Source organism: Amaranthus tricolor, chromosome 6, assembly GCF_026212465.1.
Source record: "Amaranthus tricolor cultivar Red isolate AtriRed21 chromosome 6, ASM2621246v1, whole genome shotgun sequence".
Classification (NCBI taxonomy): domain Eukaryota; kingdom Viridiplantae; phylum Streptophyta; class Magnoliopsida; order Caryophyllales; family Amaranthaceae; genus Amaranthus; species Amaranthus tricolor.
The window spans coordinates 11,809,343-11,834,707 of NC_080052.1; the positions used below are offsets into that span (position 1 = coordinate 11,809,343).

Genomic DNA, 25,365 nt, shown 5'->3' on the forward strand with positions numbered 1-25,365 from the left:
ACCAAAAAAAAAACCCAGAGCATTCCAAAGCTCGTAAACTCGCAACCGAGACCCCTATTTCGAGCCTTCTTCTTCCCAAACACTGTTTTTCACCCTCCCGGTATTGTCCCATTCCCAAAAGAGTCCGCCGTCTGTAAAAAAGACAAAATGTTTATGAAATCCGCGCAACACTTGGAAATCAAGAGGCCATCATTGCCAGGCACGCTTCCGCGGGGAGTTCCGACGGGTCCGGTGCAATTTCCGCTTACACGAACGCACCGATGCACGCCTCTTTCGAACAATTCGTTCGTATGCGCATCGACCCGCGTCAACGGGTCCTTACCTTCGAGTGCCCGTAAATTCGAGGTCGGGACCCGGTTGCGAGTTATATTTTTATAAATAAAATTACTTCCAAAGAGTATATTACTATAATCACCGAAATTCCTTTTGCTCAAGTGGAGCGGAAGGAATTCGCAAATGAAAACGATAAAAAAAAAAAAAAAGAAGAAGGGAAAAAGGGGTGCAACACGAGGACTTCCCAGGAGGTCACCCATCCTAGTACTACTATCGCCCAAGCACGCTTAACTGCGGAGTTCTGATGGGATCCGGTGCATTAGTGCTGGTATGATCGCACCCGTTCATTCACCGTAACAATTTGTATACATGCGCATTGCCGACCAAAAAAAAAACCCAGAGCATTCCAAAGCTCGTAAACTCGCAACCGAGACCCCTATTTCGAGCCTTCTTCTTCCCAAACACTGTTTTTCACCCTCCCGGTATTGTCCCATTCCCAAAAGAGTCCGCCGTCTGTAAAAAAGACAAAATGTTTATGAAATCCGCGCAACACTTGGAAATCAAGAGGCCATCATTGCCAGGCACGCTTCCGCGGGGAGTTCCGACGGGTCCGGTGCAATTTCCGCTTACACGAACGCACCGATGCACGCCTCTTTCGAACAATTCGTTCGTATGCGCATCGACCCGCGTCAACGGGTCCTTACCTTCGAGTGCCCGTAAATTCGAGGTCGGGACCCGGTTGCGAGTTATATTTTTATAAATAAAATTACTTCCAAAGAGTATATTACTATAATCACCGAAATTCCTTTTGCTCAAGTGGAGCGGAAAGAATTCGCAAATGAAAACGATAAAAAAAAAAGAAGGGAAAAAGGGGTGCAACACGAGGACTTCCCAGGAGGTCACCCATCCTAGTACTACTCTCGCCCAAGCACGCTTAACTGCGGAGTTCTGATGGGATCCGGTGCATTAGTGCTGGTATGATCGCACCCGTTCAATCACCGTAACAATTTGTATACATGCGCATTGCCGACCAAAAAAAAACCCAGAGCATTCCAAAGCTCGTAAACTCGCAACCGAGACCCCTCTTTCGAGCCTTCTTCTTCCCAAATACTGTTTTTCACCCTCCCGGTATTGTCCCATTCCCAAAAGAGTCCGCCGTCTGTAAAAAAGACAAAATGTTTATGAAATCCGCGCAACACTTGGAAATCAAGAGGCCATCATTGCCAGGCACGCTTCCGCGGGGAGTTCCGACGGGTCCGGTGCAATTTCCGCTTACACGAACGCACCGATGCACGCCTCTTTCGAACAATTCGTTCGTATGCGCATCGACCCGCGTCAACGGGTCCTTACCTTCGAGTGCCCGTAAATTCGAGGTCGGGACACGAGGACTTCCCAGGAAGTCACCCATCCTAGTACTACTCTCGCCCAAGCACGCTTAACTGCGGAGTTCTGATGCGATCCGGTGCATTAGTGCTGGTATGATCGCACCCGTTCATTCACCGTAACAATTTGTATACATGCGCATTGCCGAACAAAAAAAAACCCAGAGCATTCCAAAGCTCGTAAACTCGCAACCGAGACCCCTCTTTCGAGCCTTCTTCTTCCCAAATACTGTTTTTCACCCTCCCGGTATTGTCCCATTCCCAAAAGAGTCCGCCGTCTGTAAAAGCAAGGTGAACTCGCAACAAAAAAAAGACAAAATGTTTATGAAATCCGCGCAACACTTGGAAATCAAGAGGCCATCCATGCCAGGCACGCTTCCGCGGTGAGTTCCGACGGGTCCGGTGCAATTTCCGCTTACACGAACGCACCGATGCACGCCTCTTTCGAACAATTCGTTCGTATGCGCATCGACCCGCGTCAACGGGTCCTTACCTTCGAGTGCCCGTATATTCGAGGTCGGGACCCGGTTGCGAGTTATATTTTTATAAATAAAATTACTTCCAAAGAGTATATTACTATAATCACCGAAATTCCTTTTGCTCAAGTGGAGCGGAAGGAATTCGCAAATGAAAACGATAAAAAAAAAAAGAAGAAGAAGGGAAAAAGGGGTGCAACACGAGGACTTCCCAGGAGGTCACCCATCCTAGTACTACTATCGCCCAAGCACGCTTAACTGCGGAGTTCTGATGGGATCCGGTGCATTAGTGCTGGTATGATCGCACCCGTTCATTCACCGTAACAATTTGTATACATGCGCATTGCCGACCAAAAAAAAAACCCAGAGCATTCCAAAGCTCGTAAACTCGCAACCGAGACCCCTATTTCGAGCCTTCTTCTTCCCAAACACTGTTTTTCACCCTCCCGGTATTGTCCCATTCCCAAAAGAGTCCGCCGTCTGTAAAAAAGACAAAATGTTTATGAAATCCGCGCAACACTTGGAAATCAAGAGGCCATCATTGCCAGGCACGCTTCCGCGGGGAGTTCCGACGGGTCCGGTGCAATTTCCGCTTACACGAACGCACCGATGCACGCCTCTTTCGAACAATTCGTTCGTATGCGCATCGACCCGCGTCAACGGGTCCTTACCTTCGAGTGCCCGTAAATTCGAGGTCGGGACCCGGTTGCGAGTTATATTTTTATAAATAAAATTACTTCCAAAGAGTATATTACTATAATCACCGAAATTCCTTTTGCTCAAGTGGAGCGGAAAGAATTCGCAAATGAAAACGATAAAAAAAAAAGAAGGGAAAAAGGGGTGCAACACGAGGACTTCCCAGGAGGTCACCCATCCTAGTACTACTCTCGCCCAAGCACGCTTAACTGCGGAGTTCTGATGGGATCCGGTGCATTAGTGCTGGTATGATCGCACCCGTTCAATCACCGTAACAATTTGTATACATGCGCATTGCCGACCAAAAAAAAAACCCAGAGCATTCCAAAGCTCGTAAACTCGCAACCGAGACCCCTCTTTCGAGCCTTCTTCTTCCCAAATACTGTTTTTCACCCTCCCGGTATTGTCCCATTCCCAAAAGAGTCCGCCGTCTGTAAAAAAGACAAAATGTTTATGAAATCCGCGCAACACTTGGAAATCAAGAGGCCATCATTGCCAGGCACGCTTCCGCGGGGAGTTCCGACGGGTCCGGTGCAATTTCCGCTTACACGAACGCACCGATGCACGCCTCTTTCGAACAATTCGTTCGTATGCGCATCGACCCGCGTCAACGGGTCCTTACCTTCGAGTGCCCGTAAATTCGAGGTCGGGACCCGGTTGCGAGTTATATTTTTATAAATAAAATTAATTCCAAAGAGTATATTACTATAATCACCGAAATTCCTTTTGCTCAAGTGGAGCGGAAGGAATTCGCAAATGAAAACGATAAAAAAAAAAAAAAGAAGAAGGGAAAAAGGGGTGCAACACGAGGACTTCCCAGGAGGTCACCCATCCTAGTACTACTATCGCCCAAGCACGCTTAACTGCGGAGTTCTGATGGGATCCGGTGCATTAGTGCTGGTATGATCGCACCCGTTCATTCACCGTAACAATTTGTATACATGCGCATTGCCGACCAAAAAAAAACCCAGAGCATTCCAAAGCTCGTAAACTCGCAACCGAGACCCCTCTTTCGAGCCTTCTTCTTCCCAAATACTGTTTTTCACCCTCCCGGTATTGTCCCATTCCCAAAAGAGTCCGCCGTATGTAAAAGCAAGGTGAACTAGCAACAAAAAAAGACAAAATGTTTATGAAATCCGCGCAACACTTGGAAATCAAGAGGCCATCATTGCCAGGCACGCTTCCGCGGGGAGTTCCGACGGGTCCGGTGCAATTTCCGCTTACACGAACGCACCGATGCACGCCTCTTTCGAACAATTCGTTCGTATGCGCATCGACCCGCGTCAACGGGTCCTTACCTTCGAGTGCCCGTAAATTCGAGGTCGGGACACGAGGACTTCCCAGGAAGTCACCCATCCTAGTACTACTCTCGCCCAAGCACGCTTAACTGCGGAGTTCTGATGCGATCCGGTGCATTAGTGCTGGTATGATCGCACCCGTTCATTCACCGTAACAATTTGTATACATGCGCATTGCCGAACAAAAAAAAACCCAGAGCATTCCAAAGCTCGTAAACTCGCAACCGAGACCCCTCTTTCGAGCCTTCTTCTTCCCAAATACTGTTTTTCACCCTCCCGGTATTGTCCCATTCCCAAAAGAGTCCGCCGTCTGTAAAAGCAAGGTGAACTCGCAACAAAAAAAAGACAAAATGTTTATGAAATCCGCGCAACACTTGGAAATCAAGAGGCCATCCATGCCAGGCACGCTTCCGCGGTGAGTTCCGACGGGTCCGGTGCAATTTCCGCTTACACGAACGCACCGATGCACGCCTCTTTCGAACAATTCGTTCGTATGCGCATCGACCCGCGTCAACGGGTCCTTACCTTCGAGTGCCCGTATATTCGAGGTCGGGACCCGGTTGCGAGTTATATTTTTATAAATAAAATTACTTCCAAAGAGTATATTACTATAATCACCGAAATTCCTTTTGCTCAAGTGGAGCGGAAGGAATTCGCAAATGAAAACGATAAAAAAAAAAAAAAGAAGAAGGGAAAAAGGGGTGCAACACGAGGACTTCCCAGGAGGTCACCCATCCTAGTACTACTATCGCCCAAGCACGCTTAACTGCGGAGTTCTGATGGGATCCGGTGCATTAGTGCTGGTATGATCGCACCCGTTCATTCACCGTAACAATTTGTATACATGCGCATTGCCGACCAAAAAAAAAACCCAGAGCATTCCAAAGCTCGTAAACTCGCAACCGAGACCCCTATTTCGAGCCTTCTTCTTCCCAAACACTGTTTTTCACCCTCCCGGTATTGTCCCATTCCCAAAAGAGTCCGCCGTCTGTAAAAAAGACAAAATGTTTATGAAATCCGCGCAACACTTGGAAATCAAGAGGCCATCATTGCCAGGCACGCTTCCGCGGGGAGTTCCGACGGGTCCGGTGCAATTTCCGCTTACACGAACGCACCGATGCACGCCTCTTTCGAACAATTCGTTCGTATGCGCATCGACCCGCGTCAACGGGTCCTTACCTTCGAGTGCCCGTAAATTCGAGGTCGGGACCCGGTTGCGAGTTATATTTTTATAAATAAAATTACTTCCAAAGAGTATATTACTATAATCACCGAAATTCCTTTTGCTCAAGTGGAGCGGAAAGAATTCGCAAATGAAAACGATAAAAAAAAAAGAAGGGAAAAAGGGGTGCAACACGAGGACTTCCCAGGAGGTCACCCATCCTAGTACTACTCTCGCCCAAGCACGCTTAACTGCGGAGTTCTGATGGGATCCGGTGCATTAGTGCTGGTATGATCGCACCCGTTCAATCACCGTAACAATTTGTATACATGCGCATTGCCGACCAAAAAAAAAACCCAGAGCATTCCAAAGCTCGTAAACTCGCAACCGAGACCCCTCTTTCGAGCCTTCTTCTTCCCAAATACTGTTTTTCACCCTCCCGGTATTGTCCCATTCCCAAAAGAGTCCGCCGTCTGTAAAAAAGACAAAATGTTTATGAAATCCGCGCAACACTTGGAAATCAAGAGGCCATCATTGCCAGGCACGCTTCCGCGGGGAGTTCCGACGGGTCCGGTGCAATTTCCGCTTACACGAACGCACCGATGCACGCCTCTTTCGAACAATTCGTTCGTATGCGCATCGACCCGCGTCAACGGGTCCTTACCTTCGAGTGCCCGTAAATTCGAGGTCGGGACCCGGTTGCGAGTTATATTTTTATAAATAAAATTAATTCCAAAGAGTATATTACTATAATCACCGAAATTCCTTTTGCTCAAGTGGAGCGGAAGGAATTCGCAAATGAAAACGATAAAAAAAAAAAAAAGAAGAAGGGAAAAAGGGGTGCAACACGAGGACTTCCCAGGAGGTCACCCATCCTAGTACTACTATCGCCCAAGCACGCTTAACTGCGGAGTTCTGATGGGATCCGGTGCATTAGTGCTGGTATGATCGCACCCGTTCATTCACCGTAACAATTTGTATACATGCGCATTGCCGACCAAAAAAAAACCCAGAGCATTCCAAAGCTCGTAAACTCGCAACCGAGACCCCTCTTTCGAGCCTTCTTCTTCCCAAATACTGTTTTTCACCCTCCCGGTATTGTCCCATTCCCAAAAGAGTCCGCCGTATGTAAAAGCAAGGTGAACTAGCAACAAAAAAAGACAAAATGTTTATGAAATCCGCGCAACACTTGGAAATCAAGAGGCCATCATTGCCAGGCACGCTTCCGCGGGGAGTTCCGACGGGTCCGGTGCAATTTCCGCTTACACGAACGCACCGATGCACGCCTCTTTCGAACAATTCGTTCGTATGCGCATCGACCCGCGTCAACGGGTCCTTACCTTCGAGTGCCCGTAAATTCGAGGTCGGGACCCGGTTGCGAGTTATATTTTTATAAATAAAATTAATTCCAAAGAGTATATTACTATAATCACCGAAATTCCTTTTGCTCAACTGGAGCGGAAGGAATTCGCAAATGAAAACGATAAAAAAAAAAAAAAGAAGAAGGGAAAAAGGGGTGCAACACGAGGACTTCCCAGGAGGTCACCCATCCTAGTACTACTATCGCCCAAGCACGCTTAACTGCGGAGTTCTGATGGGATCCGGTGCATTAGTGCTGGTATGATCGCACCCGTTCATTCACCGTAACAATTTGTATACATGCGCATTGCCGACCAAAAAAAAACCCAGAGCATTCCAAAGCTCGTAAACTCGCAACCGAGACCCCTCTTTCGAGCCTTCTTCTTCCCAAATACTGTTTTTCACCCTCCCGGTATTGTCCCATTCCCAAAAGAGTCCGCCGTATGTAAAAGCAAGGTGAACTCGCAACAAAAAAAGACAAAATGTTTATGAAATCCGCGCAACACTTGGAAATCAAGAGGCCATCATTGCCAGGCACGCTTCCGCGGGGAGTTCCGACGGGTCCGGTGCAATTTCCGCTTACACGAACGCACCGATGCACGCCTCTTTCGAACAATTCGTTCGTATGCGCATCGACCCGCGTCAACGGGTCCTTACCTTCGAGTGCCCGTAAATTCGAGGTCGGGACCCGGTTGCGAGTTATATTTTTATAAATAAAATTAATTCCAAAGAGTATATTACTATAATCACCGAAATTCCTTTTGCTCAAGTGGAGCGGAAGGAATTCGCAAATGAAAACGATAAAAAAAAAAAAAAAGAAGAAGGGAAAAAGGGTGCAACACGAGGACTTCCCAGGAGGTCACCCATCCTAGTACTACTCTCGCCCAAGCACGCTTAACTGCGGAGTTCTGATGGGATCCGGTGCATTAGTGCTGGTATGATCGCACCCGTTCATTCACCGTAACAATTTGTATACATGCGCATTGCCGACCAAAAAAAAAACCCAGAGCATTCCAAAGCTCGTAAACTCGCAACCGAGACCCCTATTTCGAGCCTTCTTCTTCCCAAACACTGTTTTTCACCCTCCCGGTATTGTCCCATTCCCAAAAGAGTCCGCCGTCTGTAAAAAAGACAAAATGTTTATGAAATCCGCGCAACACTTGGAAATCAAGAGGCCATCATTGCCAGGCACGCTTCCGCGGGGAGTTCCGACGGGTCCGGTGCAATTTCCGCTTACACGAACGCACCGATGCACGCCTCTTTCGAACAATTCGTTCGTATGCGCATCGACCCGCGTCAACGGGTCCTTACCTTCGAGTGCCCGTAAATTCGAGGTCGGGACCCGGTTGCGAGTTATATTTTTATAAATAAAATTACTTCTAAAGAGTATATTATTATAATCACCGAAATTCCTTTTGCTCAAGTGGAGCGGAAAGAATTCGCAAATGAAAACGATAAAAAAAAAAGAAGGGAAAAAGGGGTGCAACACGAGGACTTCCCAGGAGGTCACCCATCCTAGTACTACTCTCGCCCAAGCACGCTTAACTGCGGAGTTCTGATGGGATCCGGTGCATTAGTGCTGGTATGATCGCACCCGTTCAATCACCGTAACAATTTGTATACATGCGCATTGCCGACCAAAAAAAAAACCCAGAGCATTCCAAAGCTCGTAAACTCGCAACCGAGACCCCTATTTCGAGCCTTCTTCTTCCCAAACACTGTTTTTCACCCTCCCGGTATTGTCCCATTCCCAAAAGAGTCCGCCGTCTGTAAAAGCAAGGTGAACTCGCAACAAAAATAGACAAAATGTTTATGAAATCCGCGCAACACTTGGAAATCAAGAGGCCATCATTGCCAGGCACGCTTCCGCGGGGAGTTCCGACGGGTCCGGTGCAATTTCCGCTTACACGAACGCACCGATGCACGCCTCTTTCGAACAATTCGTTCGTATGCGCATCGACCCGCGTCAACGGGTCCTTACCTTCGAGTGCCCGTAAATTCGAGGTCGGGACCCGGTTGCGAGTTATATTTTTATAAATAAAATTACTTCCAAAGAGTATATTACTATAATCACCGAAATTCCTTTTGCTCAAGTGGAGCGGAAAGAATTCGCAAATGAAAACGATAAAAAAAAAAGAAGGGAAAAAAGGGTGCAACACGAGGACTTCCCAGGAGGTCACCCATCCTAGTACTACTCTCGCCCAAGCACGCTTAACTGCGGAGTTCTGATGGGATCCGGTGCATTAGTGCTGGTATGATCGCACCCGTTCATTCACCGTAACAATTTGTATACATGCGCATTGCCGACCAAAAAAAAAACCCAGAGCATTCCGAAGCTCGTAAACTCGCAACCGAGACCCCTATTTCGAGCCTTCTTCTTCCCAAACACTGTTTTTCACCCTCCCGGTATTGTCCCATTCCCAAAAGAGTCCGCCGTCTGTAAAAAAGACAAAATGTTTATGAAATCCGCGCAACACTTGGAAATCAAGAGGCCATCATTGCCAGGCACGCTTCCGCGGGGAGTTCCGACGGGTCCGGTGCAATTTCCGCTTACACGAACGCACCGATGCACGCCTCTTTCGAACAATTCGTTCGTATGCGCATCGACCCGCGTCAACGGGTCCTTACCTTCGAGTGCCCGTAAATTCGAGGTCGGGACCCGGTTGCGAGTTATATTTTTATAAATAAAATTACTTCCAAAGAGTATATTACTATAATCACCGAAATTCCTTTTGCTCAAGTGGAGCGGAAAGAATTCGCAAATGAAAACGATAAAAAAAAAAGAAGGGAAAAAGGGGTGCAACACGAGGACTTCCCAGGAGGTCACCCATCCTAGTACTACTCTCGCCCAAGCACGCTTAACTGCGGAGTTCTGATGCGATCCGGTGCATTAGTGCTGGTATGATCGCACCCGTTCAATCACCGTAACAATTTGTATACATGCGCATTGCCGACCAAAAAAAAAACCCAGAGCATTCCAAAGCTCGTAAACTCGCAACCGAGACCCCTCTTTCGAGCCTTCTTCTTCCCAAATACTGTTTTTCACCCTCCCGGTATTGTCCCATTCCCAAAAGAGTCCGCCGTATGTAAAAGCAAGGTGAACTCGCAACAAAAAAAGACAAAATGTTTATGAAATCCGCGCAACACTTGGAAATCAAGAGGCCATCATTGCCAGGCACGCTTCCGCGGGGAGTTCCGACGGGTCCGGTGCAATTTCCGCTTACACGAACGCACCGATGCACGCCTCTTTCGAACAATTCGTTCGTATGCGCATCGACCCGCGTCAACGGGTCCTTACCTTCGAGTGCCCGTAAATTCGAGGTCGGGACCCGGTTGCGAGTTATATTTTTATAAATAAAATTACTTCCAAAGAGTATATTACTATAATCACCGAAATTCCTTTTGCTCAAGTGGAGCGGAAGGAATTCGCAAATGAAAACGATAAAAAAAAAAAAAAGAAGAAGGGAAAAAGGGGTGCAACACGAGGACTTCCCAGGAGGTCACCCATCCTAGTACTACTATCGCCCAAGCACGCTTAACTGCGGAGTTCTGATGGGATCCGGTGCATTAGTGCTGGTATGATCGCACCCGTTCATTCACCGTAACAATTTGTATACATGCGCATTGCCGACCAAAAAAAAACCCAGAGCATTCCAAAGCTCGTAAACTCGCAACCGAGACCCCTCTTTCGAGCCTTCTTCTTCCCAAATACTGTTTTTCACCCTCCCGGTATTGTCCCATTCCCAAAAGAGTCCGCCGTATGTAAAAGCAAGGTGAACTCGCAACAAAAAAAGACAAAATGTTTATGAAATCCGCGCAACACTTGGAAATCAAGAGGCCATCATTGCCAGGCACGCTTCCGCGGGGAGTTCCGACGGGTCCGGTGCAATTTCCGCTTACACGAACGCACCGATGCACGCCTCTTTCGAACAATTCGTTCGTATGCGCATCGACCCGCGTCAACGGGTCCTTACCTTCGAGTGCCCGTAAATTCGAGGTCGGGACCCGGTTGCGAGTTATATTTTTATAAATAAAATTACTTCCAAAGAGTATATTACTATAATCACCGAAATTCCTTTTGCTCAAGTGGAGCGGAAAGAATTCGCAAATGAAAACGATAAAAAAAAAAGAAGGGAAAAAAGGGTGCAACACGAGGACTTCCCAGGAGGTCACCCATCCTAGTACTACTCTCGCCCAAGCACGCTTAACTGCGGAGTTCTGATGGGATCCGGTGCATTAGTGCTGGTATGATCGCACCCGTTCATTCACCGTAACAATTTGTATACATGCGCATTGCCGACCAAAAAAAAAACCCAGAGCATTCCAAAGCTCGTAAACTCGCAACCGAGACCCCTATTTCGAGCCTTCTTCTTCCCAAACACTGTTTTTCACCCTCCCGGTATTGTCCCATTCCCAAAAGAGTCCGCCGTCTGTAAAAAAGACAAAATGTTTATGAAATCCGCGCAACACTTGGAAATCAAGAGGCCATCATTGCCAGGCACGCTTCCGCGGGGAGTTCCGACGGGTCCGGTGCAATTTCCGCTTACACGAACGCACCGATGCACGCCTCTTTCGAACAATTCGTTCGTATGCGCATCGACCCGCGTCAACGGGTCCTTACCTTCGAGTGCCCGTAAATTCGAGGTCGGGACCCGGTTGCGAGTTATATTTTTATAAATAAAATTACTTCCAAAGAGTATATTACTATAATCACCGAAATTCCTTTTGCTCAAGTGGAGCGGAAAGAATTCGCAAATGAAAACGATAAAAAAAAAAGAAGGGAAAAAGGGGTGCAACACGAGGACTTCCCAGGAGGTCACCCATCCTAGTACTACTATCGCCCAAGCACGCTTAACTGCGGAGTTCTGATGGGATCCGGTGCATTAGTGCTGGTATGATCGCACCCGTTCAATCACCGTAACAATTTGTATACATGCGCATTGCCGACCAAAAAAAAAACCCAGAGCATTCCAAAGCTCGTAAACTCGCAACCGAGACCCCTCTTTCGAGCCTTCTTCTTCCCAAATACTGTTTTTCACCCTCCCGGTATTGTCCCATTCCCAAAAGAGTCCGCCGTATGTAAAAGCAAGGTGAACTCGCAACAAAAAAAGACAAAATGTTTATGAAATCCGCGCAACACTTGGAAATCAAGAGGCCATCATTGCCAGGCACGCTTCCGCGGGGAGTTCCGACGGGTCCGGTGCAATTTCCGCTTACACGAACGCACCGATGCACGCCTCTTTCGAACAATTCGTTCGTATGCGCATCGACCCGCGTCAACGGGTCCTTACCTTCGAGTGCCCGTAAATTCGAGGTCGGGACCCGGTTGCGAGTTATATTTTTATAAATAAAATTACTTCCAAAGAGTATATTACTATAATCACCGAAATTCCTTTTGCTCAAGTGGAGCGGAAAGAATTCGCAAATGAAAACGATAAAAAAAAAAGAAGGGAAAAAAGGGTGCAACACGAGGACTTCCCAGGAGGTCACCCATCCTAGTACTACTCTCGCCCAAGCACGCTTAACTGCGGAGTTCTGATGGGATCCGGTGCATTAGTGCTGGTATGATCGCACCCGTTCATTCACCGTAACAATTTGTATACATGCGCATTGCCGACCAAAAAAAAAACCCAGAGCATTCCAAAGCTCGTAAACTCGCAACCGAGACCCCTATTTCGAGCCTTCTTCTTCCCAAACACTGTTTTTCACCCTCCCGGTATTGTCCCATTCCCAAAAGAGTCCGCCGTCTGTAAAAAAGACAAAATGTTTATGAAATCCGCGCAACACTTGGAAATCAAGAGGCCATCATTGCCAGGCACGCTTCCGCGGGGAGTTCCGACGGGTCCGGTGCAATTTCCGCTTACACGAACGCACCGATGCACGCCTCTTTCGAACAATTCGTTCGTATGCGCATCGACCCGCGTCAACGGGTCCTTACCTTCGAGTGCCCGTAAATTCGAGGTCGGGACCCGGTTGCGAGTTATATTTTTATAAATAAAATTACTTCCAAAGAGTATATTACTATAATCACCGAAATTCCTTTTGCTCAAGTGGAGCGGAAAGAATTCGCAAATGAAAACGATAAAAAAAAAAGAAGGGAAAAAGGGGTGCAACACGAGGACTTCCCAGGAGGTCACCCATCCTAGTACTACTCTCGCCCAAGCACGCTTAACTGCGGAGTTCTGATGGGATCCGGTGCATTAGTGCTGGTATGATCGCACCCGTTCAATCACCGTAACAATTTGTATACATGCGCATTGCCGACCAAAAAAAAAACCCAGAGCATTCCAAAGCTCGTAAACTCGCAACCGAGACCCCTCTTTCGAGCCTTCTTCTTCCCAAATACTGTTTTTCACCCTCCCGGTATTGTCCCATTCCCAAAAGAGTCCGCCGTATGTAAAAGCAAGGTGAACTCGCAACAAAAAAAGACAAAATGTTTATGAAATCCGCGCAACACTTGGAAATCAAGAGGCCATCATTGCCAGGCACGCTTCCGCGGGGAGTTCCGACGGGTCCGGTGCAATTTCCGCTTACACGAACGCACCGATGCACGCCTCTTTCGAACAATTCGTTCGTATGCGCATCGACCCGCGTCAACGGGTCCTTACCTTCGAGTGCCCGTAAATTCGAGGTCGGGACCCGGTTGCGAGTTATATTTTTATAAATAAAATTACTTCCAAAGAGTATATTACTATAATCACCGAAATTCCTTTTGCTCAAGTGGAGCGGAAAGAATTCGCAAATGAAAACGATAAAAAAAAAAGAAGGGAAAAAAGGGTGCAACACGAGGACTTCCCAGGAGGTCACCCATCCTAGTACTACTCTCGCCCAAGCACGCTTAACTGCGGAGTTCTGATGGGATCCGGTGCATTAGTGCTGGTATGATCGCACCCGTTCATTCACCGTAACAATTTGTATACATGCGCATTGCCGACCAAAAAAAAAACCCAGAGCATTCCAAAGCTCGTAAACTCGCAACCGAGACCCCTATTTCGAGCCTTCTTCTTCCCAAACACTGTTTTTCACCCTCCCGGTATTGTCCCATTCCCAAAAGAGTCCGCCGTCTGTAAAAAAGACAAAATGTTTATGAAATCCGCGCAACACTTGGAAATCAAGAGGCCATCATTGCCAGGCACGCTTCCGCGGGGAGTTCCGACGGGTCCGGTGCAATTTCCGCTTACACGAACGCACCGATGCACGCCTCTTTCGAACAATTCGTTCGTATGCGCATCGACCCGCGTCAACGGGTCCTTACCTTCGAGTGCCCGTAAATTCGAGGTCGGGACCCGGTTGCGAGTTATATTTTTATAAATAAAATTACTTCCAAAGAGTATATTACTATAATCACCGAAATTCCTTTTGCTCAAGTGGAGCGGAAAGAATTCGCAAATGAAAACGATAAAAAAAAAAGAAGGGAAAAAGGGGTGCAACACGAGGACTTCCCAGGAGGTCACCCATCCTAGTACTACTCTCGCCCAAGCACGCTTGACTGCGGAGTTCTGATGGGATCCGGTGCATTAGTGCTGGTATGATCGCACCCGTTCAATCACCGTAACAATTTGTATACATGCGCATTGCCGACCAAAAAAAAAACCCAGAGCATTCCAAAGCTCGTAAACTCGCAACCGAGACCCCTCTTTCGAGCCTTCTTCTTCCCAAATACTGTTTTTCACCCTCCCGGTATTGTCCCATTCCCAAAAGAGTCCGCCGTATGTAAAAGCAAGGTGAACTCGCAACAAAAAAAGACAAAATGTTTATGAAATCCGCGCAACACTTGGAAATCAAGAGGCCATCATTGCCAGGCACGCTTCCGCGGGGAGTTCCGACGGGTCCGGTGCAATTTCCTCTTACACGAACGCACCGATGCACGCCTCTTTCGAACAATTCGTTCGTATGCGCATCGACCCGCGTCAACGGGTCCTTACCTTCGAGTGCCCGTAAATTCGAGGTCGGGACCCGGTTGCGAGTTATATTTTTATAAATAAAATTACTTCCAAAGAGTATATTACTATAATCACCGAAATTCCTTTTGCTCAAGTGGAGCGGAAAGAATTCGCAAATGAAAACGATAAAAAAAAAAGAAGGGAAAAAAGGGTGCAACACGAGGACTTCCCAGGAGGTCACCCATCCTAGTACTACTCTCGCCCAAGCACGCTTAACTGCGGAGTTCTGATGGGATCCGGTGCATTAGTGCTGGTATGATCGCACCCGTTCATTCACCGTAACAATTTGTATACATGCGCATTGCCGACCAAAAAAAAAACCCAGAGCATTCCAAAGCTCGTAAACTCGCAACCGAGACCCCTATTTCGAGCCTTCTTCTTCCCAAACACTGTTTTTCACCCTCCCGGTATTGTCCCATTCCCAAAAGAGTCCGCCGTCTGTAAAAAAGACAAAATGTTTATGAAATCCGCGCAACACTTGGAAATCAAGAGGCCATCATTGCCAGGCACGCTTCCGCGGGGAGTTCCGACGGGTCCGGTGCAATTTCCGCTTACACGAACGCACCGATGCACGCCTCTTTCGAACAATTCGTTCGTATGCGCATCGACCCGCGTCAACGGGTCCTTACCTTCGAGTGCCCGTAAATTCGAGGTCGGGACCCGGTTGCGAGTTATATTTTTATAAATAAAATTACTTCCAAAGAGTATATTACAATAATCACCGAAATTCCTTTTGCTCAAGTGGAGCGGAAAGAATTCGCAAATGAAAACGATAAAAAAAAAAGAAGGGAAAAAGGGGTGCAACACGAGGACTTCCCAGGAGGTCACCCATCCTAGTACTACTCTCGCCCAAGCACGCTTAACTGCGGAGTTCTGATGGGATCCGGTGCATTAGTGCTGGTATGATCGCACCCGTTCAATCACCGTAACAATTTGTATACATGCGCATTGCCGACCAAAAAAAAAACCCAGAGCATTCCAAAGCTCGTAAACTCGCAACCGAGACCCCTCTTTCGAGCCTTCTTCTTCCCAAATACTGTTTTTCACCCTCCCGGTATTGTCCCATTCCCAAAAGAGTCCGCCGTATGTAAAAGCAAGGTGAACTCGCAACAAAAAAAGACAAAATGTTTATGAAATCCGCGCAACACTTGGAAATCAAGAGGCCATCATTGCCAGGCACGCTTCCGCGGGGAGTTCCGACGGGTCCGGTGCAATTTCCGCTTACACGAACGCACCGATGCACGCCTCTTTCGAACAATTCGTTCGTATGCGCATCGACCCGCGTCAACGGGTCCTTACCTTCGAGTGCCCGTAAATTCGAGGTCGGGACCCGGTTGCGAGTTATATTTTTATAAATAAAATTACTTCCAAAGAGTATATTACTATAATCACTGAAATTCCTTTTGCTCAAGTGGAGCGGAAAGAATTCGCAAATGAAAACGATAAAAAAAAAAGAAGAAAAAAAGGGGTGCAACACGAGGACTTCCCAGGAGGTCACCCATCCTAGTACTACTCTCGCCCAAGCACGCTTAACTGCGGAGTTCTGATGGGATTCGGTGCATTAGTGCTGGTATGATCGCACCCGTTCAATCACCGTAACAATTTGTATACATGCGCATTGCCGACCAAAAAAAAAACCCAGAGCATTCCAAAGCTCGTAAACTCGCAACCGAGACCCCTCTTTCGAGCCTTCTTCTTCCCAAATACTGTTTTTCACCCTCCCGGTATTGTCCCATTCCCAAAAGAGTCCGCCGTATGTAAAAGCAAGGTGAACTCGCAACAAAAAAAGACAAAATGTTTATGAAATCCGCGCAACACTTGGAAATCAAGAGGCCATCATTGCCAGGCACGCTTCCGCGGGGAGTTCCGACGGGTCCGGTGCAATTTCCGCTTACACGAACGCACCGATGCACGCCTCTTTCGAACAATTCGTTCGTATGCGCATCGACCCGCGTCAACGGGTCCTTACCTTCGAGTGCCCGTAAATTCGAGGTCGGGACCCGGTTGCGAGTTATATTTTTATAAATAAAATTACTTCCAAAGAGTATATTACTATAATCACCGAAATTCCTTTTGCTCAAGTGGAGCGGAAGGAATTCGCAAATGAAAACGATAAAAAAAAAAAAAAAGAAGAAGGGAAAAAGGGGTGCAACACGAGGACTTCCCAGGAGGTCACCCATCCTAGTACTACTATCGCCCAAGCACACTTAACTGCGGAGTTCTGATGGGATCCGGTGCATTAGTGCTGGTATGATCGCACCCGTTCATTCACCGTAACAATTTGTATACATGCGCATTGCCGACCAAAAAAAAACCCAGAGCATTCCAAAGCTCGTAAACTCGCAACCGAGACCCCTCTTTCGAGCCTTCTTCTTCCCAAATACTGTTTTTCACCCTCCCGGTATTGTCCCATTCCCAAAAGAGTCCGCCGTATGTAAAAGCAAGGTGAACTCGCAACAAAAAAAGACAAAATGTTTATGAAATCCGCGCAACACTTGGAAATCAAGAGGCCATCATTGCCAGGCACGCTTCCGCGGGGAGTTCCGACGGGTCCGGTGCAATTTCCGCTTACACGAACGCACCGATGCACGCCTCTTTCGAACAATTCGTTCGTATGCGCATCGACCCGCGTCAACGGGTCCTTACCTTCGAGTGCCCGTAAATTCGAGGTCGGGACCCGGTTGCGAGTTATATTTTTATAAATAAAATTACTTCCAAAGAGTATATTACTATAATCACCGAAATTCCTTTTGCTCAAGTGGAGCGGAAAGAATTCGCAAATGAAAACGATAAAAAAAAAAGAAGGGAAAAAAGGGTGCAACACGAGGACTTCCCAGGAGGTCACCCATCCTAGTACTACTCTCGCCCAAGCACGCTTAACTGCGGAGTTCTGATGGGATCCGGTGCATTAGTGCTGGTATGATCGCACCCGTTCATTCACCGTAACAATTTGTATACATGCGCATTGCCGACCAAAAAAAAAACCCAGAGCATTCCAAAGCTCGTAAACTCGCAACCGAGACCCCTATTTCGAGCCTTCTTCTTCCCAAACACTGTTTTTCACCCTCCCGGTATTGTCCCATTCCCAAAAGAGTCCGCCGTCTGTAAAAAAGACAAAATGTTTATGAAATCCGCGCAACACTTGGAAATCAAGAGGCCATCATTGCCAGGCACGCTTCCGCGGGGAGTTCCGACGGGTCCGGTGCAATTTCCGCTTACACGAACGCACCGATGCACGCCTCTTTCGAACAATTCGTTCGTATGCGCATCGACCCGCGTCAACGGGTCCTTACCTTCGAGTGCCCGTAAATTCGAGGTCGGGACCCGGTTGCGAGTTATATTTTTATAAATAAAATTACTTCCAAAGAGTATATTACTATAATCACCGAAATTCCTTTTGCTCAAGTGGAGCGGAAAGAATTCGCAAATGAAAACGATAAAAAAAAAAAGAAGGGAAAAAGGGGTGCAACACGAGGACTTCCCAGGAGGTCACCCATCCTAGTACTACTCTCGCCCAAGCACGCTTGACTGCGGAGTTCTGATGGGATCCGGTGCATTAGTGCTGGTATGATCGCACCCGTTCAATCACCGTAACAATTTGTATACATGCGCATTGCCGACCAAAAAAAAAACCCAGAGCATTCCAAAGCTCGTAAACTCGCAACCGAGACCCCTCTTTCGAGCCTTCTTCTTCCCAAATACTGTTTTTCACCCTCCCGGTATTGTCCCATTCCCAAAAGAGTCCGCCGTATGTAAAAGCAAGGTGAACTCGCAACAAAAAAAGACAAAATGTTTATGAAATCCGCGCAACACTTGGAAATCAAGAGGCCATCATTGCCAGGCACGCTTCCGCGGGGAGTTCCGACGGGTCCGGTGCAATTTCCTCTTACACGAACGCACCGATGCACGCCTCTTTCGAACAATTCGTTCGTATGCGCATCGACCCGCGTCAACGGGTCCTTACCTTCGAGTGCCCGTAAATTCGAGGTCGGGACCCGGTTGCGAGTTATATTTTTATAAATAAAATTACTTCCAAAGAGTATATTACTATAATCACCGAAATTCCTTTTGCTCAAGTGGAGCGGAAAGAATTCGCAAATGAAAACGATAAAAAAAAAAGAAGGGAAAAAAGGGTGCAACACGAGGACTTCCCAGGAGGTCACCCATCCTAGTACTACTCTCGCCCAAGCACGCTTAACTGCGGAGTTCTGATGGGATCCGGTGCATTAGTGCTGGTATGATCGCACCCGTTCATTCACCGTAACAATTTGTATACATGCGCATTGCCGACCAAAAAAAAAACCCAGAGCATTCCAAAGCTCGTAAACTCGCAACCGAGACCCCTATTTCGAGCCTTCTTCTTCCCAAACACTGTTTTTCACCCTCCCGGTATTGTCCCATTCCCAAAAGAGTCCGCCGTCTGTAAAAAAGACAAAATGTTTATGAAATCCGCGCAACACTTGGAAATCAAGAGGCCATCATTGCCAGGCACGCTTCCGCGGGGAGTTCCGACGGGTCCGGTGCAATTTCCGCTTACACGAACGCACCGATGCACGCCTCTTTCGAACAATTCGTTCGTATGCGCATCGACCCGCGTCAACGGGTCCTTACCTTCGAGTGCCCGTAAATTCGAGGTCGGGACCCGGTTGCGAGTTATATTTTTATAAATAAAATTACTTCCAAAGAGTATATTACTATAATCACCGAAATTCCTTTTGCTCAAGTGGAGCGGAAAGAATTCGCAAATGAAAACGATAAAAAAAAAAGAAGGGAAAAAGGGGTGCAACACGAGGACTTCCCAGGAGGTCACCCATCCTAGTACTACTCTCGCCCAAGCACGCTTAACTGCGGAGTTCTGATGGGATCCGGTGCATTAGTGCTGGTATGATCGCACCCGTTCAATCACCGTAACAATTTGTATACATGCGCATTGCCGACCAAAAAAAAAACCCAGAGCATTCCAAAGCTCGTAAACTCGCAACCGAGACCCCTCTTTCGAGCCTTCTTCTTCCCAAATACTGTTTTTCACCCTCCCGGTATTGTCCCATTCCCAAAAGAGTCCGCCGTATGTAAAAGCAAGGTGAACTCGCAACAAAAAAAGACAAAATGTTTATGAAATCCGCGCAACACTTGGAAATCAAGAGGCCATCATTGCCAGGCACGCTTCCGCGGGGAGTTCCGACGGGTCCGGTGCAATTTCCGCTTACACGAACGCACCGATGCACGCCTCTTTCGAACAATTCGTTCGTATGCGCATCGACCCGCGTCAACGGGTCCTTACCTTCGAGTGCCCGTAAATTCGAGGTCAGGACCCGGTTGCGAGTTTTATTTTTATAAATAAAATTACTTCCAAAGAGTATATTACTATAATCACCGAAATTCCTTTTGCTCAAGTGGAGCGGAAGGAATTCGCAAATGAAAACGATAAAAAAAAAAAAAAGAAGAAGGGAAAAAGGGGTGCAACACGAGGACTTCCCAGGAGGTCACCCATCCTAGTACTACTATCGCCCAAGCACGCTTAACTGCGGAGTTCTGATGGGATCCGGTGCATTAGTGCTGGTATGATCGCACCCGTTCATTCACCGTAACAATTTGTATACATGCGCATTGCCGACCAAAAAAAAACCCAGAGCATTCCAAAGCTCGTAAACTCGCAACCGAGACCCCTCTTTCGAGCCTTCTTCTTCCCAAATACTGTTTTTCACCCTCCCGGTATTGTCCCATTCCCAAAAGAGTCCGCCGTATGTAAAAGCAAGGTGAACTCGCAACAAAAAAAGACAAAATGTTTATGAAATCCGCGCAACACTTGGAAATCAAGAGGCCATCATTGCCAGGCACGCTTCCGCGGGGAGTTCCGACGGGTCCGGTGCAATTTCCGCTTACACGAACGCACCGATGCACGCCTCTTTCGAACAATTCGTTCGTATGCGCATCGACCCGCGTCAACGGGTCCTTACCTTCGAGTGCCCGTAAATTCGAGGTCGGGACCCGGTTGCGAGTTATATTTTTATAAATAAAATTAATTCCAAAGAGTATATTACTATAATCACCGAAATTCCTTTTGCTCAAGTGGAGCGGAAGGAATTCGCAAATGAAAACGATAAAAAAAAAAAAAAGAAGAAGGGAAAAAGGGGTGCAACACGAGGACTTCCCAGGAGGTCACCCATCCTAGTACTACTATCGCCCAAGCACGCTTAACTGCGGAGTTCTGATGGGATCCGGTGCATTAGTGCTGGTATGATCGCACCCGTTCATTCACCGTAACAATTTGTATACATGCGCATTGCCGACCAAAAAAAAACCCAGAGCATTCCAAAGCTCGTAAACTCGCAACCGAGACCCCTCTTTCGAGCCTTCTTCTTCCCAAATACTGTTTTTCACCCTCCCGGTATTGTCCCATTCCCAAAAGAGTCCGCCGTATGTAAAAGCAAGGTGAACTCGCAACAAAAAAAGACAAAATGTTTATGAAATCCGCGCAACACTTGGAAATCAAGAGGCCATCATTGCCAGGCACGCTTCCGCGGGGAGTTCCGACGGGTCCGGTGCAATTTCCGCTTACACGAACGCACCGATGCACGCCTCTTTCGAACAATTCGTTCGTATGCGCATCGACCCGCGTCAACGGGTCCTTACCTTCGAGTGCCCGTAAATTCGAGGTCGAGACCCGGTTGCGAGTTATATTTTTATAAATAAAATTACTTCCAAAGAGTATATTACTATAATCACCGAAATTCCTTTTGCTCAAGTGGAGCGGAAAGAATTCGCAAATGAAAACGATAAAAAAAAAAGAAGGGAAAAAAGGGTGCAACACGAGGACTTCCCAGGAGGTCACCCATCCTAGTACTACTCTCGCCCAAGCACACTTAACTGCGGAGTTCTGATGGGATCCGGTGCATTAGTGCTGGTATGATCGCACCCGTTCATTCACCGTAACAATTTGTATACATGCGCATTGCCGACCAAAAAAAAAACCCAGAGCATTCCAAAGCTCGTAAACTCGCAACCGAGACCCCTATTTCGAGCCTTCTTCTTCCCAAACACTGTTTTTCACCCTCCCGGTATTGTCCCATTCCCAAAAGAGTCCGCCGTCTGTAAAAAAGACAAAATGTTTATGAAATCCGCGCAACACTTGGAAATCAAGAGGCCATCATTGCCAGGCACGCTTCCGCGGGGAGTTCCGACGGGTCCGGTGCAATTTCCGCTTACACGAACGCACCGATGCACGCCTCTTTCGAACAATTCGTTCGTATGCGCATCGACCCGCGTCAACGGGTCCTTACCTTCGAGTGCCCGTAAATTCGAGGTCGGGACACGAGGACTTCCCAGGAGGTCACCCATCCTAGTACTACTCTCGCCCAAGCACGCTTAACTGCGGAGTTCTGATGCGATCCGGTGCATTAGTGCTGGTATGATCGCACCCGTTCATTCACCGTAACAATTTGTATACATGCGCATTGCCGAACAAAAAAAAACCCAGAGCATTCCAAAGCTCGTAAACTCGCAACCGAGACCCCTCTTTCGAGCCTTCTTCTTCCCAAATACTGTTTTTCACCCTCCCGGTATTGTCCCATTCCCAAAAGAGTCCGCCGTCTGTAAAAGCAAGGTGAACTCGCAACAAAAAAAAGACAAAATGTTTATGAAATCCGCGCAACACTTGGAAATCAAGAGGCCATCCATGCCAGGCACGCTTCCGCGGTGAGTTCCGACGGGTCCGGTGCAATTTCCGCTTACACGAACGCACCGATGCACGCCTCTTTCGAACAATTCGTTCGTATGCGCATCGACCCGCGTCAACGGGTCCTTACCTTCGAGTGCCCGTAAATTCGAGGTCGGGACCCGGTTGCGAGTTATATTTTTATAAATAAAATTACTTCCAAAGAGTATATTACTATAATCACCGAAATTCCTTTTGCTCAAGTGGAGCGGAAGGAATTCGCAAATGAAAACGATAAAAAAAAAAAAAAGAAGAAGGGAAAAAGGGGTGCAACACGAGGACTTCCCAGGAGGTCACCCATCCTAGTACTACTATCGCCCAAGCACGCTTAACTGCGGAGTTCTGATGGGATCCGGTGCATTAGTGCTGGTATGATCGCACCCGTTCATTCACCGTAACAATTTGTATACATGCGCATTGCCGACCAAAAAAAAAACCCAGAGCATTCCAAAGCTCGTAAACTCGCAACCGAGACCCCTATTTCGAGCCTTCTTCTTCCCAAACACTGTTTTTCACCCTCCCGGTATTGTCCCATTCCCAAAAGAGTCCGCCGTCTGTAAAAAAGACAAAATGTTTATGAAATCCGCGCAACACTTGGAAATCAAGAGGCCATCATTGCCAGGCACGCTTCCGCGGGGAGTTCCGACGGGTCCGGTGCAATTTCCGCTTACACGAACGCACCGATGCACGCCTCTTTCGAACAATTCGTTCGTATGCGCATCGACCCGCGTCAACGGGTCCTTACCTTCGAGTGCCCGTAAATTCGAGGTCGGGACCCGGTTGCGAGTTATATTTTTATAAATAAAATTACTTCCAAAGAGTATATTACTATAATCACCGAAATTCCTTTTGCTCAAGTGGAGCGGAAAGAATTCGCAAATGAAAACGATAAAAAAAAAAGAAGGGAAAAAGGGGTGCAACACGAGGACTTCCCAGGAGGTCACCCATCCTAGTACTACTCTCGCCCAAGCACGCTTAACTGCGGAGTTCTGATGGGATCCGGTGCATTAGTGCTGGTATGATCGCACCCGTTCAATCACCGTAACAATTTGTATACATGCGCATTGCCGACCAAAAAAAAACCCAGAGCATTCCAAAGCTCGTAAACTCGCAACCGAGACCCCTCTTTCGAGCCTTCTTCTTCCCAAATACTGTTTTTCACCCTCCCGGTATTGTCCCATTCCCAAAAGAGTCCGCCGTCTGTAAAAAAGACAAAATGTTTATGAAATCCGCGCAACACTTGGAAATCAAGAGGCCATCATTGCCAGGCACGCTTCCGCGGGGAGTTCCGACGGGTCCGGTGCAATTTCCGCTTACACGAACGCACCGATGCACGCCTCTTTCGAACAATTCGTTCGTATGCGCATCGACCCGCGTCAACGGGTCCTTACCTTCGAGTGCCCGTAAATTCGAGGTCGGGACACGAGGACTTCCCAGGAAGTCACCCATCCTAGTACTACTCTCGCCTAAGCACGCTTAACTGCGGAGTTCTGATGCGATCCGGTGCATTAGTGCTGGTATGATCGCACCCGTTCATTCACCGTAACAATTTGTATACATGCGCATTGCCGAACAAAAAAAAACCCAGAGCATTCCAAAGCTCGTAAACTCGCAACCGAGACCCCTCTTTCGAGCCTTCTTCTTCCCAAATACTGTTTTTCACCCTCCCGGTATTGTCCCATTCCCAAAAGAGTCCGCCGTCTGTAAAAGCAAGGTGAACTCGCAACAAAAAAAAGACAAAATGTTTATGAAATCCGCGCAACACTTGGAAATCAAGAGGCCATCCATGCCAGGCACGCTTCCGCGGTGAGTTCCGACGGGTCCGGTGCAATTTCCGCTTACACGAACGCACCGATGCACGCCTCTTTCGAACAATTCGTTCGTATGCGCATCGACCCGCGTCAACGGGTCCTTACCTTCGAGTGCCCGTAAATTCGAGGTCGGGACCCGGTTGCGAGTTATATTTTTATAAATAAAATTACTTCCAAAGAGTATATTACTATAATCACCGAAATTCCTTTTGCTCAAGTGGAGCGGAAGGAATTCGCAAATGAAAACGATAAAAAAAAAAAAAAGAAGAAGGGAAAAAGGGGTGCAACACGAGGACTTCCCAGGAGGTCACCCATCCTAGTACTACTATCGCCCAAGCACGCTTAACTGCGGAGTTCTGATGGGATCCGGTGCATTAGTGCTGGTATGATCGCACCCGTTCATTCACCGTAACAATTTGTATACATGCGCATTGCCGACCAAAAAAAAAACCCAGAGCATTCCAAAGCTCGTAAACTCGCAACCGAGACCCCTATTTCGAGCCTTCTTCTTCCCAAACACTGTTTTTCACCCTCCCGGTATTGTCCCATTCCCAAAAGAGTCCGCCGTCTGTAAAAAAGACAAAATGTTTATGAAATCCGCGCAACACTTGGAAATCAAGAGGCCATCATTGCCAGGCACGCTTCCGCGGGGAGTTCCGACGGGTCCGGTGCAATTTCCGCTTACACGAACGCACCGATGCACGCCTCTTTCGAACAATTCGTTCGTATGCGCATCGACCCGCGTCAACGGGTCCTTACCTTCGAGTGCCCGTAAATTCGAGGTCGGGACCCGGTTGCGAGTTATATTTTTATAAATAAAATTACTTCCAAAGAGTATATTACTATAATCACCGAAATTCCTTTTGCTCAAGTGGAGCGGAAAGAATTCGCAAATGAAAACGATAAAAAAAAAAGAAGGGAAAAAGGGGTGCAACACGAGGACTTCCCAGGAGGTCACCCATCCTAGTACTACTCTCGCCCAAGCACGCTTAACTGCGGAGTTCTGATGGGATCCGGTGCATTAGTGCTGGTATGATCGCACCCGTTCAATCACCGTAACAATTTGTATACATGCGCATTGCCGACCAAAAAAAAAACCCAGAGCATTCCAAAGCTCGTAAACTCGCAACCGAGACCCCTCTTTCGAGCCTTCTTCTTCCCAAATACTGTTTTTCACCCTCCCGGTATTGTCCCATTCCCAAAAGAGTCCGCCGTCTGTAAAAAAGACAAAATGTTTATGAAATCCGCGCA

The 25,365-nt window shown here is 47.5% G+C and overlaps 39 non-coding genes across 39 annotated transcripts; all 39 read right to left on the bottom strand.

The window, feature by feature from the left end:
- Positions 1 to 496: 496 nt before the first annotated feature.
- Positions 497 to 615, bottom strand: LOC130816602 (5S ribosomal RNA). Its single transcript, XR_009043137.1, has one exon. It is a non-coding gene; the product is annotated as a 5S ribosomal RNA (ribosomal RNA).
- A 528-nt stretch (positions 616 to 1,143) lies between these two features.
- On the bottom strand, positions 1,144 to 1,262 carry LOC130817187 (5S ribosomal RNA). The gene has a single exon (XR_009043702.1). It is a non-coding gene; the product is annotated as a 5S ribosomal RNA (ribosomal RNA).
- A 382-nt stretch (positions 1,263 to 1,644) lies between these two features.
- Positions 1,645 to 1,763, bottom strand: LOC130816721 (5S ribosomal RNA). The gene has a single exon (XR_009043261.1). It is a non-coding gene; the product is annotated as a 5S ribosomal RNA (ribosomal RNA).
- A 558-nt stretch (positions 1,764 to 2,321) lies between these two features.
- On the bottom strand, positions 2,322 to 2,440 carry LOC130816604 (5S ribosomal RNA). Its single transcript, XR_009043140.1, has one exon. It is a non-coding gene; the product is annotated as a 5S ribosomal RNA (ribosomal RNA).
- A 528-nt stretch (positions 2,441 to 2,968) lies between these two features.
- On the bottom strand, positions 2,969 to 3,087 carry LOC130817188 (5S ribosomal RNA). Its single transcript, XR_009043703.1, has one exon. It is a non-coding gene; the product is annotated as a 5S ribosomal RNA (ribosomal RNA).
- Positions 3,088 to 3,622: 535 nt separating this feature from the next.
- On the bottom strand, positions 3,623 to 3,741 carry LOC130816605 (5S ribosomal RNA). The gene has a single exon (XR_009043141.1). It is a non-coding gene; the product is annotated as a 5S ribosomal RNA (ribosomal RNA).
- Positions 3,742 to 4,146: 405 nt separating this feature from the next.
- Positions 4,147 to 4,265, bottom strand: LOC130816722 (5S ribosomal RNA). Its single transcript, XR_009043262.1, has one exon. It is a non-coding gene; the product is annotated as a 5S ribosomal RNA (ribosomal RNA).
- A 558-nt stretch (positions 4,266 to 4,823) lies between these two features.
- LOC130816606 (5S ribosomal RNA) lies at positions 4,824 to 4,942 on the bottom strand. Its single transcript, XR_009043142.1, has one exon. It is a non-coding gene; the product is annotated as a 5S ribosomal RNA (ribosomal RNA).
- Positions 4,943 to 5,470: 528 nt separating this feature from the next.
- On the bottom strand, positions 5,471 to 5,589 carry LOC130817190 (5S ribosomal RNA). The gene has a single exon (XR_009043705.1). It is a non-coding gene; the product is annotated as a 5S ribosomal RNA (ribosomal RNA).
- Positions 5,590 to 6,124: 535 nt separating this feature from the next.
- On the bottom strand, positions 6,125 to 6,243 carry LOC130816607 (5S ribosomal RNA). Its single transcript, XR_009043143.1, has one exon. It is a non-coding gene; the product is annotated as a 5S ribosomal RNA (ribosomal RNA).
- Positions 6,244 to 6,800: 557 nt separating this feature from the next.
- Positions 6,801 to 6,919, bottom strand: LOC130816608 (5S ribosomal RNA). Its single transcript, XR_009043145.1, has one exon. It is a non-coding gene; the product is annotated as a 5S ribosomal RNA (ribosomal RNA).
- Positions 6,920 to 7,476: 557 nt separating this feature from the next.
- On the bottom strand, positions 7,477 to 7,595 carry LOC130817226 (5S ribosomal RNA). The gene has a single exon (XR_009043740.1). It is a non-coding gene; the product is annotated as a 5S ribosomal RNA (ribosomal RNA).
- Positions 7,596 to 8,123: 528 nt separating this feature from the next.
- Positions 8,124 to 8,242, bottom strand: LOC130817191 (5S ribosomal RNA). Its single transcript, XR_009043706.1, has one exon. It is a non-coding gene; the product is annotated as a 5S ribosomal RNA (ribosomal RNA).
- A 551-nt stretch (positions 8,243 to 8,793) lies between these two features.
- Positions 8,794 to 8,912, bottom strand: LOC130817227 (5S ribosomal RNA). Its single transcript, XR_009043741.1, has one exon. It is a non-coding gene; the product is annotated as a 5S ribosomal RNA (ribosomal RNA).
- Positions 8,913 to 9,440: 528 nt separating this feature from the next.
- Positions 9,441 to 9,559, bottom strand: LOC130816510 (5S ribosomal RNA). The gene has a single exon (XR_009043039.1). It is a non-coding gene; the product is annotated as a 5S ribosomal RNA (ribosomal RNA).
- Positions 9,560 to 10,117: 558 nt separating this feature from the next.
- Positions 10,118 to 10,236, bottom strand: LOC130816609 (5S ribosomal RNA). Its single transcript, XR_009043146.1, has one exon. It is a non-coding gene; the product is annotated as a 5S ribosomal RNA (ribosomal RNA).
- Positions 10,237 to 10,786: 550 nt separating this feature from the next.
- LOC130817228 (5S ribosomal RNA) lies at positions 10,787 to 10,905 on the bottom strand. Its single transcript, XR_009043742.1, has one exon. It is a non-coding gene; the product is annotated as a 5S ribosomal RNA (ribosomal RNA).
- A 528-nt stretch (positions 10,906 to 11,433) lies between these two features.
- On the bottom strand, positions 11,434 to 11,552 carry LOC130816610 (5S ribosomal RNA). The gene has a single exon (XR_009043147.1). It is a non-coding gene; the product is annotated as a 5S ribosomal RNA (ribosomal RNA).
- Positions 11,553 to 12,103: 551 nt separating this feature from the next.
- Positions 12,104 to 12,222, bottom strand: LOC130817230 (5S ribosomal RNA). Its single transcript, XR_009043744.1, has one exon. It is a non-coding gene; the product is annotated as a 5S ribosomal RNA (ribosomal RNA).
- Positions 12,223 to 12,750: 528 nt separating this feature from the next.
- Positions 12,751 to 12,869, bottom strand: LOC130817192 (5S ribosomal RNA). The gene has a single exon (XR_009043707.1). It is a non-coding gene; the product is annotated as a 5S ribosomal RNA (ribosomal RNA).
- Positions 12,870 to 13,420: 551 nt separating this feature from the next.
- Positions 13,421 to 13,539, bottom strand: LOC130817231 (5S ribosomal RNA). The gene has a single exon (XR_009043745.1). It is a non-coding gene; the product is annotated as a 5S ribosomal RNA (ribosomal RNA).
- A 528-nt stretch (positions 13,540 to 14,067) lies between these two features.
- On the bottom strand, positions 14,068 to 14,186 carry LOC130816356 (5S ribosomal RNA). Its single transcript, XR_009042895.1, has one exon. It is a non-coding gene; the product is annotated as a 5S ribosomal RNA (ribosomal RNA).
- A 551-nt stretch (positions 14,187 to 14,737) lies between these two features.
- Positions 14,738 to 14,856, bottom strand: LOC130817232 (5S ribosomal RNA). Its single transcript, XR_009043746.1, has one exon. It is a non-coding gene; the product is annotated as a 5S ribosomal RNA (ribosomal RNA).
- Positions 14,857 to 15,384: 528 nt separating this feature from the next.
- Positions 15,385 to 15,503, bottom strand: LOC130817193 (5S ribosomal RNA). The gene has a single exon (XR_009043708.1). It is a non-coding gene; the product is annotated as a 5S ribosomal RNA (ribosomal RNA).
- Positions 15,504 to 16,054: 551 nt separating this feature from the next.
- LOC130816548 (5S ribosomal RNA) lies at positions 16,055 to 16,173 on the bottom strand. The gene has a single exon (XR_009043076.1). It is a non-coding gene; the product is annotated as a 5S ribosomal RNA (ribosomal RNA).
- A 559-nt stretch (positions 16,174 to 16,732) lies between these two features.
- LOC130816641 (5S ribosomal RNA) lies at positions 16,733 to 16,851 on the bottom strand. Its single transcript, XR_009043179.1, has one exon. It is a non-coding gene; the product is annotated as a 5S ribosomal RNA (ribosomal RNA).
- Positions 16,852 to 17,401: 550 nt separating this feature from the next.
- Positions 17,402 to 17,520, bottom strand: LOC130817233 (5S ribosomal RNA). Its single transcript, XR_009043747.1, has one exon. It is a non-coding gene; the product is annotated as a 5S ribosomal RNA (ribosomal RNA).
- A 529-nt stretch (positions 17,521 to 18,049) lies between these two features.
- On the bottom strand, positions 18,050 to 18,168 carry LOC130816358 (5S ribosomal RNA). Its single transcript, XR_009042897.1, has one exon. It is a non-coding gene; the product is annotated as a 5S ribosomal RNA (ribosomal RNA).
- A 551-nt stretch (positions 18,169 to 18,719) lies between these two features.
- On the bottom strand, positions 18,720 to 18,838 carry LOC130817234 (5S ribosomal RNA). The gene has a single exon (XR_009043748.1). It is a non-coding gene; the product is annotated as a 5S ribosomal RNA (ribosomal RNA).
- Positions 18,839 to 19,366: 528 nt separating this feature from the next.
- On the bottom strand, positions 19,367 to 19,485 carry LOC130817194 (5S ribosomal RNA). The gene has a single exon (XR_009043709.1). It is a non-coding gene; the product is annotated as a 5S ribosomal RNA (ribosomal RNA).
- A 558-nt stretch (positions 19,486 to 20,043) lies between these two features.
- LOC130816611 (5S ribosomal RNA) lies at positions 20,044 to 20,162 on the bottom strand. Its single transcript, XR_009043148.1, has one exon. It is a non-coding gene; the product is annotated as a 5S ribosomal RNA (ribosomal RNA).
- A 557-nt stretch (positions 20,163 to 20,719) lies between these two features.
- On the bottom strand, positions 20,720 to 20,838 carry LOC130816612 (5S ribosomal RNA). Its single transcript, XR_009043149.1, has one exon. It is a non-coding gene; the product is annotated as a 5S ribosomal RNA (ribosomal RNA).
- Positions 20,839 to 21,388: 550 nt separating this feature from the next.
- LOC130816352 (5S ribosomal RNA) lies at positions 21,389 to 21,507 on the bottom strand. The gene has a single exon (XR_009042891.1). It is a non-coding gene; the product is annotated as a 5S ribosomal RNA (ribosomal RNA).
- A 383-nt stretch (positions 21,508 to 21,890) lies between these two features.
- Positions 21,891 to 22,009, bottom strand: LOC130816705 (5S ribosomal RNA). Its single transcript, XR_009043244.1, has one exon. It is a non-coding gene; the product is annotated as a 5S ribosomal RNA (ribosomal RNA).
- A 558-nt stretch (positions 22,010 to 22,567) lies between these two features.
- On the bottom strand, positions 22,568 to 22,686 carry LOC130816613 (5S ribosomal RNA). The gene has a single exon (XR_009043151.1). It is a non-coding gene; the product is annotated as a 5S ribosomal RNA (ribosomal RNA).
- Positions 22,687 to 23,214: 528 nt separating this feature from the next.
- Positions 23,215 to 23,333, bottom strand: LOC130817196 (5S ribosomal RNA). The gene has a single exon (XR_009043711.1). It is a non-coding gene; the product is annotated as a 5S ribosomal RNA (ribosomal RNA).
- A 382-nt stretch (positions 23,334 to 23,715) lies between these two features.
- Positions 23,716 to 23,834, bottom strand: LOC130816726 (5S ribosomal RNA). Its single transcript, XR_009043266.1, has one exon. It is a non-coding gene; the product is annotated as a 5S ribosomal RNA (ribosomal RNA).
- A 558-nt stretch (positions 23,835 to 24,392) lies between these two features.
- On the bottom strand, positions 24,393 to 24,511 carry LOC130816615 (5S ribosomal RNA). Its single transcript, XR_009043153.1, has one exon. It is a non-coding gene; the product is annotated as a 5S ribosomal RNA (ribosomal RNA).
- Positions 24,512 to 25,039: 528 nt separating this feature from the next.
- Positions 25,040 to 25,158, bottom strand: LOC130817197 (5S ribosomal RNA). The gene has a single exon (XR_009043712.1). It is a non-coding gene; the product is annotated as a 5S ribosomal RNA (ribosomal RNA).
- Positions 25,159 to 25,365: the final 207 nt, after the last annotated feature.